Source organism: Sus scrofa, chromosome 12 (assembly GCF_054392235.1).
Source record: "Sus scrofa isolate SSC_HxYL_T2T_F1_AM1 chromosome 12, Sscrofa_HxYL_maternal_Yorkshire_Landrace_v2.0, whole genome shotgun sequence".
Taxonomy (NCBI): Eukaryota; Metazoa; Chordata; class Mammalia; order Artiodactyla; family Suidae; genus Sus; species Sus scrofa.
In genome coordinates this window covers 37,568,554-37,585,119 of record NC_139394.1, presented here as the reverse complement: position 1 = coordinate 37,585,119, position 16,566 = coordinate 37,568,554, and the positions used below count along the sequence as shown (strand labels likewise).

General features: G+C 45.0%; 1 long non-coding RNA gene across 3 annotated transcripts; it reads right to left on the bottom strand.

Moving 5' to 3' along the window:
* Positions 1 to 14,267: 14,267 nt before the first annotated feature.
* Positions 14,268 to 16,477, bottom strand: LOC110256032 (uncharacterized). 3 transcript variants are annotated; one of them, XR_014820442.1, is made up of 3 exons: positions 16,160 to 16,477; positions 14,726 to 14,921; positions 14,268 to 14,419 (listed from the first exon to the last, which is right to left on the bottom strand). It is a non-coding gene; the product is annotated as an uncharacterized LOC110256032 (long non-coding RNA). The 3 variants fall into 3 exon arrangements; XR_002337192.2 differs by having other exon boundaries at positions 16,186 to 16,477; XR_014820443.1 differs by having other exon boundaries at positions 14,726 to 14,944; positions 16,186 to 16,323.
* Positions 16,478 to 16,566: the final 89 nt, after the last annotated feature.

The following is a 16,566-nucleotide window of genomic DNA, read 5'->3' as shown; positions in this document are numbered from 1 at the left end:
GAAAGTTCCCAGGCTAGGGGTCTAATCGGAGTGGCAGCTGCTTGCCTACACCACAGCCACGGCAATGCAGGATCCAAGCTGCATCTGCAAACTACCCCACAGCTCATGGCAATGCCGGATCCTTAACCTACTGAGTGAGGCCATGGATTGAACCCGAATCCTCATGGATACTCGTGAGGTTCGTAACCCTTTGAGTCACAACAGGAACTCCCTGAGCAAATTTTTTAAGTACACAATCCAGTATTGCTATCTATGTTGTAAAGTAGATCTCTGGAACGCAATTATCCTGCATTTCTGAAACTTTATATCCACTGAACAACTCCCCAATTCCCTACCTCCAGTCTCTGGAAGCCACCATTCTCTGCTTCTTGTTTGATTATTCTAGATACCTTATGTAAATGGAGTCATGCAATATTTGTCCCTCTGTGACTGGGTTAATACACTTAGCAAAATGCCCTTTGGTTCATCTATTTGTCATGTAAGGCAAGATTTCCTTCTTTTTTTATTTATTATTATTATTAATTTTTTGTCTTTTTAGGGCCACACCCGTGGCATATGGAGGTTTCCAGGCTAGGGATCGAATCAGAGCTACAGCTGCCGGCCTACACCGCAGCCACAGCAACGCAGGATCCGAGCCTCGTCTGTGACCTACACCACAGCTCACGGCAACGCTGGATCCTCAACCCACTAAGCGAGGCCAAGGATCAAACCTCATGGTTCCTAGTTGGATTCGTTTCTACTGCACCACAACGGGAACTCCAAGATTTCCTTCTTTTTAAAGCAGAATAATATGCCATTGTATGTATTACCACATATTTTATCCATTCATCCACGAATGGACACTTAGGTTGTTTCCACATCTTGGCTTCTATAAATAATGCTGCAGTGACCAGTCACCATTAAATTCTTTGTCTTCTTTTTTTTTTTGGCTGCATCCACAGCGCGTTCCCAGGCTAGGCATCAAACCTGCACCTCAGCAGTGACCATGCTCAGTCCTTAATCTGTTAAGCCACCAGGGAACTCCCACCATGAAGTTCTAAACTGCTTTAGTTCTCAGCTGTCCAACCTGACTTAGTCCAATATCACACTGGATCTTTTTTTTTTTTGCCTTTTGCCTTTTCTGGGTCCACTTCTGCAGCATATGGAGGTTCCCAGGCTAGGGGTTGAATCGGAGCTACAGCTGCTAGCCTACGCCAGAGCCACAGCAACGCAGGATCTGAACTGCGCCTGCGACCTACACTACAGCTCACGGCAACGCTGGATCATTAACCCACCGAGCAAGGTCAGGGATCGAACCCGCAACCTCATGGTTCCTAGTCGGATTCATCAACCACTGCGCCATGATGGGAACTCCCCCTTTAACTGTTCTGAAGGGATGATGTCACAAAAACTCTTCACAGGCAAAAGAACTAGCCCACTTGCGATGTGGGTACTATTTAGTTCTCATTTTCAAGTCATTATTTATATCTGAAAGCAGCCGTTTCACACATTCACTGTCCACCCCCTGCTTCCATGTCAAAGGTCTGTCTAGTTCTTGCTGTTGACCAGGATGGCGGGACGTGTCCCTCTCCTTGCTCCCTTCATAGCAGTGACTCTTCCAGTTGGGTTTTCATCCCAGGCAACTATCCTCAGCTCTTGCTTGCAGGCTCCGCTGTCTCAGTTTCAATCTTATCGGGAGAGAGACACCACACAGGAATTCAAACAGGAAAAATTTAAGATAAAGAATTACTATAGCAGAGGCAGGATTAATAAGGGACAAGCTATTAGGAAATAAAGGGAACTCTAAAAAAAATATGGGAATAGCAGATATGAGGTGTGGCTACAACCCCTGGGGCTGAGATAGAGCCCCCAAAGGAAGCCACCCCCGCAAGCTCCGAAACCCCTGGTTGTGATCAGACCTTACTGGGAGGGTTCCTGGAAATTCAGCATCTTTCAAAACCTGGTGCATTTAATGATTCAGGATTTAAAAACTACTTTTATTGGAGTTCTCTTTGTGGCTCAGTGGTTAACGAATACAACTAGGAACCATGAGGTTGCGGGTTCAATCCCTGGCCTCGCTTAGTGGGTTAAGGATCTGGTGTTGCCATGAGCTGTGGTGTAGGTTGCAGGCGTAGTTCGGATCCTGTGTTGCTGCGACTCTGGCATAGGCTGGAGGTTAGAGCTCCGATGGGACCCCTAGCCTGGGAATCTCCATATGCCGATGGTGCGGCCCTAGAAAAGGACAAAAAATAAAAATAAAAACTACATTTATTAATATTACCAAATGTCTGATCTCATCAGAAAAGTTTTGTTTTGTTTTGGCTGAGCCCTCAGCATATGGAAGTTCTTGGGCCACGAACCCAAGAAGTTCTTGGGCCAACTAACCCTAACCCTAACCCTAACCCTAACCCTGTGCCATAGCAGCGACCCCAACTGCTGCAGTGACAGTGCTGGATCCTTAGCCTGGTGCACTACAAGGGAACTCACCAAAATTCTAGTTTTTGCTCCAAAGCTCAATTTTTCTTCATTGGCAACTAATGCTGTCTGTTGTTTTCCTTGAAGTGGAGGTTCACTGCATTTATTGTCAAGACAAGCTCTGCCAATACCAATGTGTGAATGACCACTGGTCTTCCATCGGTAATGGTTTCAAGGAACACTGGTGTTCCACGGAGGATGGGGCAGTTCAGCTCACAGCATGACCAGTGGCATGAGTGGCTTTCCTTGAGACAACCATTGTACTATGGCATGCCGCAGAAGATGTGCCTTTAAGGGTTTTTTTTTTTTTTGCTTCACCTGTGGAATGTGGAAGTTCCCAGGCTAGGGGTAGAATCAGAGCTGCATCTGTGACCTACGCCACAGTTCACAGCAATGTCAGATCCTTAACCCACTGAGTGAGGCCAGAGATCGAACCCAAATCCTTAATGGGTACTAGTTGGGTTCTTTTTTTTTTTTGGCATTTCTTGGGCTGCTCCCACGGCATATGGAGGTTCCCAGGCTAGGGGTCTAATCGGAGCTGTAGCCACCAGCCTACGCCAGAGCCACAGCAACGCGGGATCCGAGCCTCGTCTGCAACCTACACCACAGCTCACGGCAACGCCGGATCGTTAACCCACTGAGCAAGGGCAGGGACCGAACCCGCAACCTCATGGTTCCTAGTCAGATTCGTTAACCACTGCGCCACGACGGGAACTCCTAGTTGGGTTCTTAATCTGATGAGCCACAACACGAACTCGTCATCATTTTTCCTTAAGACAAGTTATCTAACCTCTCAGAACCCCAGTATCCTTATCACGGTAACCACCAATAGGAGTGTGGTCAGGATTAAATGAGATAATGATGCCTCCAAAGCATTTCGCACAGGCCCTGGCGTGTGGTAAGCACTTGATGAGACATTCGTTATGATTTATGTTTCTATTATGTGATTTGCCCAAGGTCCTACTCCAAATTTTTGGTGGAATTTGAATCCCCTTCTTTTTAAGTTGTTTTTACCTGTTCGGAAAAACTTGTGCCGTATTTCATACTGTAATTGTCAGGTTGAGATTCTCTTTAATTACATCTTTAAGTAGGAGGAAGTCAATCACCTAATGCTCATTTGTGATGCTTGTTAGAATAGGAGGCTTGGGGATTTTTGCCAATGACTACATCCACCCATTATCTCCAAACTGTTATATCTTATCCTAACATTTGAGTGATACAGCTTTTTTCCCAGGGCTCTAGCCTCTTAGAACACATGAGCTCCACTTTCAAAGAGGTTATATTAAGAAAGAAATTCTGGGGAGCTCCTGTCATGGCTTAGTGGTACCAAACCTGACTGGTATCCATGAGGATTCAGGTTCAATCCCTGCCCTTGCTCCGTGGGTTGGGGATCTGGCGTTGCCCTGAGCTGTGGGTGTAGGTCGCAGACATGGCTCAGATCTGGCATTGCTTTGGCTGTTGTGTAGTCCAGCAGCTGCAGCTCCGATCTGAACCCTGGCCTGGGAAATTTTATATGCAGTTGGTGTGGCCCTAAAAAGGCAAAGAAAAGCCACTCTGGACTTTCCTCGTGGGACAGCTGGTTCAGGATCTGGTGTTGTCACTGCAGTGCCTTGGGTTGCTGCTGTGGCTTGGGTTCAGTCCCTGGCCTAGGAACTTCCAGAGGCTGCAGAGTTATGGCCAAAAAAAAAAAAAAAGCAACTCAAGTGGTTTTTTGGTTTTTGGTTCTGTTTTCAGCTCACAGAAAAGTCATCCAGAGAGGAACTGGTGACAGATTAGAGGGACATAAGAATAATGAAGCCCTAGAAAAAGGCACTTGGGATAGAATGGGATTGGCAGTTGGCTCTGCAGGACACTTGGGCCAGGCCAGTGGTTTTGTTGATCTTGCGGTAATGCAAGCCTGTGTGTTACGCCACAGTATGTACTGCGAGCAGTGCTTCGTGACCTTTTTACACACTAGGACTCACATCGAAGATGCCACTGGTAGGGCACCCTGGGAGAAGCAAATGATGCTGTTAGGGCCAGAGGCGACCACCCGTGGGTTCTGGCTGCCCCAGAGCCGGGGCGGGGGGGAGGATCCATGTCCTGGAACACAGATGCCATGTGCCATTTGAGTGCCCCACCTATTTGGACAGCAGTTCCTGACACAGCAGTTAGCTGAGGAACAGGAAATGGGCCCAGCTTGGCCTGAGCAGCTCTGAGCAGCTCCACCATCATGCTGGCCCGGTGACCTCAGAGCCTAGGAGGGGCCACCAATGCCATTCTGGCTCCTGACTGAAACCCACAGCTGCAGAGGCGAAGATCATGACAAAGCAGTTTGAGAGGCTGGGAATGATGGCAATCGCTCTGTGCCAGCTCTTTTTCTGAGCACTTTACTTGTGTGAATTTACTGACACAAGAACCTGATGAGATAGGTGTTGCTATTATTTCCATTTTACAGAAGAGGAAACTGAGGTACAGAGGGGAAGTTCCTGGCCCGTGATCACACAGCTTAGTGGAGGAAGGAACTGGGGTCCACCTCCAGATTGTTCCAGAGTCTGTCCTCTCAATCACCAAGTGTCACCATCTCTCCAGCAGTAGAAGATTCCAGGTGAAAATGCAAATTGTGGCACAATATATATTTATAGAGTGTATTTCCCACTTGCATTAAAAAAAGAGGCTCCTGAAAAAGTATGTATATATGTATGTGTAACTTGGTCCCCAGGCTGTACAGCGGAACAAATTTAAAAAAATAAAAAAAATTTAAAAAAAAAAGACAAAAAAAAAAAAAAAAAAAAGAGGCTCCTGATGCAGAATATGTAAAGAACATTCTGGAAGGACATTTGTGAAACTAAGTATAGTCATCTCTATACGTAGGAACTGAGGAAGAGGAGGCGTTTCGATTTTTTTACATCCTTCCTCTCTGTAACTTCTTGCCACAAGCATGCCATACCTGTGTAGTTTTGTAGTATGTTTGAAAGAGATATGGTATCCCTAGAACTGTTTCTTAGGAAAACATCAGCAAATAGAACTCTTGGGCAACAGGAAATAGAGAAGTTGTGTCTAAGGGGAAGCGGGATAAGAAGAGGATGCAGAAGTAGCTAGTAACATAGACCCTGATGGATTTCCAACATGAAGTAAGAAATGTACAGCACATCTTGACCTGCTGCTTCCCTCTTCCCAAGGCCCAGGGAGTGGGAGTGGGGGGGGGGGGAGAGAATAAGGAATCTGCAATTGTCCAAAAGTGTAGCCCTTCTGTGGGGGTGGAGAGGGTGGGAGCATCAAAGAAATGCAACCAGGGTCAGTAGCTGCCTCCATCATGCTGCCTCTGCAGACACCCAGGTGCCCCAGGTACCAGCTGAGACTCCATCTGCTCCCTGGGCTGATGGGGCGTGGCTCCCACCTCCCCATCAGCTGGTTAGAAACTGAGTGGGAGGAAACGAACACAAAAGTCCACCCTTAGACTGTGGGTTCAATTGAAAGAATGGGCTAGGAGTTTCCTGGTGGCTTAACAGTTAGGGATCCAGCGTTGTCACTTCTGTATAGGTTCAATCCCTGGCCCAGGGAACTGGCATGTGCCCTAGTGCAGCCAAAATGAAAAAAATAGAAAGAGAATGGGCTAATGTTCTAAAGATGGATGAACTCCAACAGCCTGGCTTTAGATGGCTTCATAACCAATGCAAACAACACATCTGCCCAGAAATTTCCCTAAGTTTCCTTTAGAGGGAGTTCCCTCTAGCATTTGTTTCATCCAGCACCATTTTGACTCCTAATGCACTTTTCAAAATAGACTTTTTGAAAAGTCTAGAGCAGTTTTAGGTTTACAGCAAAATAGAGCAGAAAGTACGAGAATGCCCAGGTATCTTCTAATGCTGCACAGGCACAGCCTCCCCACTGAGGAATTTGGGACCACAGTGGTGCATTTGTTACAACAGATGAACCTACATCAATGCATCATTATCACTCCAAGTCTACAGTTTTAGCACATTAGGGTTCACTTCTGGTGTCATACAATCTTTGAGTTTTTCTAAATGTATGACATGTACCCACCATTATGGTAACGCACAGAACGGTGTCACTGTCTTAAAAATCCCCTGGAAACCACAGTAAACATGTTTTTCCTGTCTCCGTACATTTTTGCTTTATCCGGACTATCACCTAGTTGGACTCAGATAATATGCAGCCTTTTCAGAGTGACTTCTTTCACTTAGCACACATTTAGTTCCTCCATGTCTTGACTCGATGGCTCATTTCTCTTTAGCACTGAATAATATTCCAGAGTCTGAAGGCATCAAAATTTATTAACCCATTCACCTACTGGAGGACTTCTTGATTGTTCCAAGTTATGGCAATTATGAATAAATACCTGTATGCAGGTTTTTGCGTGAACATAAATTTTCAAGTCCTTTGCGTAAATACCAATGAACAGGATTGCCGAATTGTATGGTAAGCGTTCAGTGAGAAACTGCCAACTGTCCTCCAAAGTAGCTGTACCATTTCTGCATTTCCATTGGCAACGAAGGAGCATTCCTACTGGACGTTGTCAGGGACCTAGATTTTGGCCATTCTAATCGATGTAGACTGGTAACTCATTGCTTTAATTTGCATCTCCCTGAAGATAGATCATAGGGTGTGCCTTTCCATATGCCTATTTGCCATCTGTGTATCTTCTTTGGTAAAGTGCTTGTTCAGCCCTTTTGCCTCCTCCCCCCTGCCTTTTTCCTTTTTAGCGCTGAACCTGCAGCATATGTAAGTTCCCAGGCCAGGGGCTGAATTGGAGCTACAGCTGCAGGCCTATGTCACAGCCAGATCTGAGCCACATCTGAGCAATGCTGGATCTTTAACCCACTGAGTGAGGCCAGGATTGAACCTGCATCCTCATCAACCCTATGTCAGGTTCTTCACCCACTGAGCCACAGTGGGAACTGCAACTTGTGCTCATTTTTTATTTGGGTTGTTTTTCTTTCTTACTTACTTTTTTTTTTTTAAGTTGCAGGTTTTATTTTTATTTATTTATTCATTTATTTTTTTGCTTTTTAGGGCCATACCCAAGGCATATGGATGTTCCCAGGCTAGGAGTCGAATAGGAGCTACAACTGCCAGCCTACACCACAGCCACAGCAAAGCGGGATCAGAGCTGCATCTGTGACATACACCACAGCTCACAGCATTGCCCATCCTTTAACCACTGAGCGAGGCCAGGGATCAAACCTGCATTGTCATGGATCCTAGTCAGGTTCATTACCAGTGAGCCACCGTGAGAACTCCTGTTTGTTTTCTTATTGTTGCATTTCAAGAGGTCTTTGTACATTTTGAGTAACAGTCCTTTGTCAGCTATGTGTTTTATCAATATTTTCTCCCACTCTGTGGCTTGTCTTCTTATTCTCTTGATACTAATCCATTTTTAGGATTAGAAGATGGAGAGAAAAAATGGAAAGAAAAAAAAGAATAGGAGACAGGATGGGGCTGGATTATCCAATTGGTGGACTAGGCCTAAGTTTAGGGCCTCAGTACAAAGGAGCATCAGACACGTGAGAAACAAAAAGTTCTGAAAGAAACTGATGTCAAAAAAGACATAATAGGGGAGTTCCCATCGTGGCTCAGTGGTTAACGAATCCGACTAGGAACCATGAGTTTGCGGGTTCAATCCCTGGCCTTGCTCAGTAGGTTAAGGATCTGGTGTTGCCATGAGCTGTGGTGTAGGTTGCAGATGTGGCTTGGATCCCATGTTGCTGTGGCTGTGGTATAGGCCCAAGGCTGTAGCTACGATTTGAGGCCTAGCCTGGGAACGTTCATAGGTGTTTCCCTAAAAAAGCAAAAAAAAAAAAAAAAAAAAAAAAAAGACATGATTATGTCATGTCCACCTCTGGACAGAAAGAGTAATTGGTTCAAGATTTCCTCCCCCTGAACAACAAAAGAACTGAACAAATATGTAACGCAAATTTTTTTTTTTTTTGTCTTTTTGCTATTTCTTGGGCCGCTCCCACGGCATATGGAGGTTCCCAGGCTAGGGGTCGAATCGGAGCTACAGCTGCCGGCCTACGCCAGAGCCACAGCAACACGGGATCCAAGTCGCTCTGTGACCTACACCACAGCTCACAGCTTCGCCAGATCCTTAACCCAATGAGCAAGGCCAGGGATCGAACCCGCAACCTCATGGTTCCTAGTCGGATTCGTTAACCACTGCGCCACGACGGGAACTCCAACGCAAAATTTTTTTGCAAGCAAAAAGTGGGTTGTTGTGGGCATATGACCCTGGAGAGATGGGAAACACGTGAGGTATGCTTCACGATTACTGCAGATTTCTGCTGTGATGCAGGGATGTGGGTCCTAAGTGCAAAAGCATCTTGCGGAGCTGGGGGCAGGTGGGGGGGGGGCCAGGGATGGGGTTAGTGAGCAGTAGCTTCAGGAGAGGCCGCTGAGAACTGGGGGCAGGTTACTGAAGAGGAGGAAGCTACGTAGGAATTCACCGTGGTCCTTGGCAGAGGGCTAGGCGGCAGAGGTGCAAAGCAAGGCTCTGTGAGACTGAGCAGAGCTAATCTGTTGGAATGTGGAGAGCCGAAAGTTGATCCCAGAGGCTGTGCAGTTCTGAGTGATGAGTTTCTGGCCCAGCCAGAGTACGGAGAGTTCTGTGAGCACCTTGGGCTTTGGGGTGAGACTCCAGAAAAGATAAGATTTAGGAATCAAGAAGGTGTCCTATTTTTTTATTTTTATTTTTTTAAGGTGGCACCTGCACCATGGGGAAGTTCCCAGGCTAGGGGTCTAAGCTGGAGCTGGAGCTGCTGGCCTACGCCACAGCCACAGCCATACCAGATCTGAGCTGCCTCTGTGACCTACGCCACAGTTCACAGCAATTGCTGGATCCTTAACCCACTGAGCAAGGCCAGGGATCAAACTCGAGTCCTTATGGATACGAGTTGAGTTCATGACTGCTGAGCCATAGTAGGAGCTCCAGAATCTGTCCTAGTTTAAGAGCTGAGCCCTAAAAAGACCTGAATAGACATTTCTCCAAAGAAGATATACAGATGGCCAACAAACACATGAAAAAATGCTCAACATCGCTGGTTATAAGAGAAATGCAAATCAAAACTACCATGAGATACCACCTCACACCAGTCAGAATGGCCATCATTAATACATCCACAAATAACAAGTGCTGGAGGGGCTGTGGAGAAAAGGGAACCCTCCTGCACTGCTAGTGGGAATGTAAACTGGTACAGCCACTATGGAGAACACTTTGGAGATACCTTAGAAATCTATACATAGAACTTCCATATGACCCTGCAATCCCACTTTGGGCATATATCTGGACAAACTCTACTTAAAAGAGACACATGCACCCGCATGTTCATTGCAGCACTGTTCACAAGAGCCAGGACATGGGAACAATCCAAATGTCCATCGACAGAGGATTGGATTCGGAAGATGTGGTATATATACACAATGGAATACTACTCAGCCATAAAAAAGGATGACATAATGCCATTTGCAGCAACATGGATGGAGCTAGAGAATCTCATACTGAGTGAAATGAGCCAGAAAGACAAAGACAAATACCATATGATATCACTTATAACTGGAATCTAATATCCAGCACAAATGAACCTTTCCACAGAAAAGAAAATCATGGACTTGGAAAAGAGACTTGTGGCTGCCTGATGGGAGGGGGAGGGAGTGGGAAGGATCGGGAGCTTGGGCTTATCAGACACAACTTAGAATAGATTTACAAGGAGATCCTGCTGAATAGCATTGAGAACTATGTCTAGATACTCATGTTGCAACAGAAGAAAGGGTGGGGGAAAAAATGTAATTGTAATGTATACATGTAAGGATAACCTGACCCCCTTGCTGTACAGTGGGAAAATTTAAAAAAAAAAAAAAAAAAAAAAGAGCTGAGCCCTAAGAGTAGAATCAAAACTAAAATACAGTCACTCTAATAGAAAATAAAACCAATGCTGACATGGCCACAAGGATATGCCTATAATTTAACTGCCTACCAAAACAAAAATCAATACCCTTCAAAGGCAGATAATATAATCCAGACTTCTCAAAATATATTGCCCATAATGTCCAGCATAAATTTTTTATTGTGAAAAAGTATTTATTTTTATTTTATTTTTTGTCTTTTGTCTTTTTAGGGCCACAGCTGTGGCCTACAGAGGTTCCCAGGATAGGGGTCTAATCAGAGCTGATGCTCCCAGCCTATGCCAGAGACACAGCAGTGCCAGATCCATGCCGTGTCTGCGACCTACACCACAGCTTATGGCAACGCCGGATCCTTAACCTACAAGTAGGGAGATGTGATCCCTGATTAAGAACAATAAACAACTAAAAATCAATAGAACAAGACTCCAAGTTCACCCAAATGTTGGCATTACAGACAAGGAAGTGAAATAACTATTATAAATATTTTATGGACTTAAAGGAAAATATAGTATGAGTACAGGGATGGTAAATTTCAGAAAAGCAATGGAAACTATAAAACAAAAAAATGGAGTTCCCTCTTGGCCTGGTGGGGTAAGGACCTGGTGTTGTCACTGCCGTGGCTCAGATTGCAGCTCTGGTGCAAGTTCAGTCCCTTGAACTTCTTCATGCTGTAGGCATAGCCAAAAAAATGTAAAAAAATAAAAATGAAAATAAAAGATGAAAAATTTTTAAAAAGAAATAAGTGGAAATTCTAGAATGGAAACATAAAATATTTGAAAATAAAATTTAATTGTAGGGGATTAAGAACAAATTGGAAACTTCAGAAGAAATGATTAGGAAACCTGAAATCAGATCAATAGAAATTACCTATGTAAAGAAGAGAAAGAAAGAAAATAAGAATTAGGAGTTCCCGTCGTGGCTCAGTGGTTAATGAATCCGACCAGGAACCATGAGGTTGTGGGTTTGATCCTTGGCCTTGCTCAGTGGGTTAAGGATCTGGCATTGCCGTGAGCTGTGGTGTAGGTTGCAGATGTGCCTCAGATCTGGTATTGCTGTGGCTGTGGTGTAGGCCGGTGACTACAGCTCCGATTAGACCCCCTAGCCTGGGAACCTCCATATGCCACGGGTGTGGCCCTAAAGAGAAAAAAAAAAAAAAAAAAAAAGAGAGAGAGAGAATCTCAAAACCCAGCAGCGGAAATATAATACATTACATAGGGAGTTCTGGCTGTGGTGTAATGGGATTGGCAGTGTTTTGGGAGCGATGGGACGCAGGTTCGATCTCCGGCCCGGCACTGTGGATTAAGGATCTGGTGTTGCCACAGCTGTATCATAGGTCACAGACGCTGCTCGACCTGGCATTGCTGTGAGCTGTGGTGTAGGCTGGAAGTTGGCAGCTCTGATTAGACCCCTTGTCTGGGGACTTCTATATGCCATGGGCGTGGCCCTAAAAAGACAACAACAACAAAAGGATGAAATAAAGACCTTTTCAAATAAACAAAAGCTGAAAGAATTCATTGCGGGCAGATCTGTACTACAGGATATGCTGATGTAAATTTGTAGCTGTAGGAAGGATGAAGAGTACTGGAAATGGTAAATATCTGGAGAATATAACTCTCTTTTTATGTATAACTGTATTATTATTATTATTATTATTTGCTTTTTAGGACCACACTTGCGGCATATGGAGGTTCCCAGCTAGGAGTCTAACTGGAGCTACACCTGTTGGCCTATGCCACAGACACAGCAACACGGGATCCGAGCAGAGTCTTTGACCTACACCACACGGCAACACTGGATCCCTAACCCACTGAGCAAGGCCAGGGATCAAAACTTCAACCTGGTGGTTCCTAGTCAGATTTGTTTCCACTGAGCCATGACAGGAACTCTGAGTTTTGATTTCTTAACCGTGAGGCATTTACAGGAATTGACTCTGGCTTAGGTTTTGGCGTGCTTACATTGGATGCTAGAGCATTAGAGTCATTTAGGCTAATGACTGCCTTGTTTAATGACTTTCACAGCCGTATGGGGTTTATGATGTATGCACATGTAAAATATATGCCAGCATTAGCAGAAGAGGTGGTAAATAAAGTTTTGTTTTGTTTTGTTTCTTTTTAGGGCCCCACCTGCAGCATCTGGAATTTCCCAGGCTAGGGGTCGAATCAGAACTGCAGCTGGGGCCTATGCCACAGCCACAGCAACACCAGATCCGAGCCTCATCATCTGCAACCTACGCCACAGCTTGCAGCAGCGCTGAATCCTTCACCCAGTGGATCTTCAGCACAGAACTGAGGCCAGGGATTGAACCCACATCCTCAGGGATACTAGTCAGGTTCTTAACCTGCTAAGCCACAATAGGAACTCAAAGAGGTGGTAAATGAAGTTGTTTTTTTTTTTGCTTTTGTGAATGAAGTTTAAATGTAATAAGAGTCTCCTATTTTATATATTCATTCTAAATACATTGTGGTAAATTAAGGATGCATTTTATAATCCCTAGAACAACCATCAGAAATATAATAAAAAGAAGTATGGGCACATGGCCCATAAGAGGAAATGAAAATGAAATGTATAGCCTACCTGATTAGTCCAAAGGAAGACTGGAAAAGAGGGACATAGGAACAAAAATCAAAGAGACAATGAAAGAAAAAACAGATAGAGTTTTATTAGGCCTAAAATTTATATGTTGAATACAAATGGACTAAACAGGAGTTCCCGTCGTGGCGCAGTGGTTAGCGAATCCGACTAGGAACCATGAGGTTGTGGGTTTGATCTCTGGCCTTGCTCAGGGGGTGAAGAATCTGGCATGGCCGTGAGCTGTGGTGTGGGTCGCAGATGTGGCTCGGATCCTGCGTTGCTGTGGCTCAGGTGTAGGCTGGCAGCTACAGCTCTGATTCGACCCCTAGCCTGGGAACCTCCATATGCCGCGGGAGCAGCCCAAGAAATGGCAAAAAGACAAAAAAAAAAAAAAAAAGAAAAAGAAACCACCAAAAAACAAAAAACAAAAAAAAAACAAATGGACTAAACACTCTAATTAAAAGGCTAAGATTGTTAGACTGAATAAAAAAGCAAGACCCAACCATGTTCAGTCTAGAAGAGACACATTTTAAAAATAAAGACACGGAGAAATAGAAAATTAACAGTATAGGAAGCTAGATCATGCAAACCATAAAAAAATTAGTGTGACCATATTGCTACAGGACAAAGTAGTTTTTTTTTTTTTTTGTCTTTTGTCTTTTGTTGTTGTTGCTATCTCTTGGGCCGCTTCCGAGGCATATGGAGGTTCCCACGCTAGGGGTTGAATCGGAGCTGTAGCCACCGGCCTACGCCAGAGCCACAGCAACGCGAGATCCGAGCCGCGTCTGCAACCTACACCACAGCTCACGGCAACGCCGGATCGTTAACCCACTGAGCAAGGGCAGGGACTGAACCCGCAACCTCATGGTTCCTAGTCGGATTCGTTAACCACTGCGCCACGATGGGAACTCCCCACAAAGTAGATTTTAAGTGAAAGATTATTGTGAGAGATAAGGGGCGACTTTTAATAAGAAATATATCAAATCTGTGATGTGTGTGTACTTGTATTAATTTCCTAGGGTTGGAGTTCCCATCGCAGCTCAGTGGTTAATGAATCCAACTAGGAACCATGACGTTGCGGGTTCGATCCCTGGCCTTGCTCAGTGGGTTAAGGATCTGGCATTGCTGTGAGCTGTGGTATGGGTTGCAGACTCGCCTCGGATCCCTCGTTACTGTGGCTGGGGTGTAGGCCAGGGGCTACAGCTCCGATTTGACCCCTAGCCTGGGAACCTCCATATGCTGAGGGAGCGGCCCAAGAAATGGCAAAAAGATAAAATAAATAAATAAATAAATAAATAAATAATTTCCTAGGGTTGCTATAACAAAGCACCACAAACAAGGAGACTTAAAACAGAAATTTATTCTCTCACAGTTCTAGAGGCTAAAAGTCTGAAATCAAGGTGTCAGAGGGCCATGCTTCCTCTGGGACCTGCAGGAAAATCTTTCTTGCTTTTTCCTTGCTGCATCCAGCGCTGCAGGGAAACGGGGAATCCTGGAAGAGAAGAGGGACAGCATGATATAAACAGAACACACAAGACTCTTACATTTAGAAAGTGGGGGACCAGGGGGCACTCTGTTCCGTAGAACAGAGGCGCCTAGGCTTTAGCCCACATGATTTTTATTAAGGAAGGTGATGAGATTATTATTATTAAGGGGATTAAGAAAGGTGACAAGATTAGTGGGCAGAGAGAGGCATTGGCAATAACGAGATTCTCATCTTAGTAACAGCAAAGGGGGTAGCCTTAGGACATAGTGGAGCTGTTTATAGAATAACATGGTTAATGCATAAGTCCTTCACCTTGTCTTTGAAGGAGACTCTGTACTTAAAACTCTGAGTCCATAGATATTTGCCTTCTGCAGAGTTCTGCTGTTCCGTGGTCTCCAACATTTCCCAGCTTATAATGATTTTCCAGTGATCTTTGGTGTCCCTTGGCTTGCAGCTACAGCTCTGCCTTCGGTGTCATCTGTGTTTGTCTCCAGATGGCATTTTCCATCTTAATTGATTACAACAGCAAAACTATTTTCAAATAGGGTCATATTTACAGATACCAGGGGTTAGGACTTGAACATATATTTTGGGAGGATACAATTCAGGGCATAATAGTGCCTAATAACAAAGCTTATAATACTTGGGGAGGGGGCACAAATACAAAGTGAGAAGGAGACAAGCTGTTATCATATCGGAGATATTAACATCCTGTCAGTCTCAACCTATTTCAAAAGACAAACATCTTAGGTCGTAGAGCTGGCTCAAATAGAATTGTGTTAGAAATCAGTAACAGTAAGATACCCAGGAAAGTGTTAAATATTTGGAAATGAAGCCATCTCCTTATAAGTAATTACAAATAAATAACAAAGGAAATTAGAAAATATTTTGAGTGGGAGTTCCCGTCGTGGCACAGTGGTTAACAAACCCGACTAGGAACCATGAGGTTGAGGGTTCGATCCCTGGCTTTGCTCAGTGGGTTAAGGATCCAGCCTTGCCGTGAGCTGTGGTGTAGGTTGCAGACGCGTCTCGGATCCCGCGTTGCTGTGGCTCTGGCGGAGGCAGAGGCTACGGCTCCGATTCGACCCCTAGCCTGGGTGGGAATCTCCACATGCCTCGGGAGCAGCCCTAGAAAAGGCAAAAAAAAAAAAAAAAAAAAAAAAAAAAAAAAAAAAAAAAAATTTTGAGTGAAATGATAATGAAAACACATATATCAAAACTTGTGGATGGAGTTCCTGGGTGGTGCAGCAGGGTAAAGATCTGGCGTTGTCAGAGCTGTGGTGCAGATTCAGTCCCTGGCGCTGTAACTTCTGCAGGCCAAGGGAGATTGACAATCTAGATTTATAGTTGTAAACATTTATATTAGAAAAGAAAAAAGTTTAACAGCAGCGATCCAATGTGCCAACTTAACGAATTTGAAAAAGAGCAAATTAAACCAAAAGTAAATAGAAGGAAATAAGAGACATGAGAAGAAATCAATGAAAAAAAGAGCAGAGAAGCCAAAAGTTGGATTTTTGGAAAAAATTAATAAAATCCATAAAATCTATTAGATGGCTTAAGAAAAGAAGGGAAACCCAGATTACTTAGATCAGGAATGAGAGAGCGGTGATTACTACAGATTCTACTGACATTACCCCCGGGTGTGACCCTGCCTGCAGAGATTGAAGGCCGATATGCCAGAGCCCAGGACCAGGGAAGAGGAAGGATGGGGTTTTTTTAAATAAGAAAAGGCAGCGAATACTTTACTGTTCCCACAGTTATTTTTGAAAGACCTGTCTTGATGAGACAGCCTTGCTCGCGGGGGCGGTGGGACAACTTGGGTCTGGACGAGTTTTCGGAAGGAACGGATCAGATCCAGGCGCGTTTGTGCTGTAGTCAGTCCCCTGACTGCTGGGATCCCGGCTTCTCCACGCAACGTGTCAGTTTTCTCATCCGCAGAGGGGCCGTAAGATCCCCCCTGGTGGTCCAGAGTCTCGTCTGAAACCCTGAGCCCAGCGCCCCGTACCCACACTCCGCGGGAGCCACCGGGATTCGAACGTCGCCAGTCGGACCTCAGCGACCCCTGGACCCCGCCCGCCCCGGGACCCCATGGGGCCCGTTCCACCTCCGCGCTCAACCCCACCCTACCCCACGTGACTTCCTGAAAGGCCGGG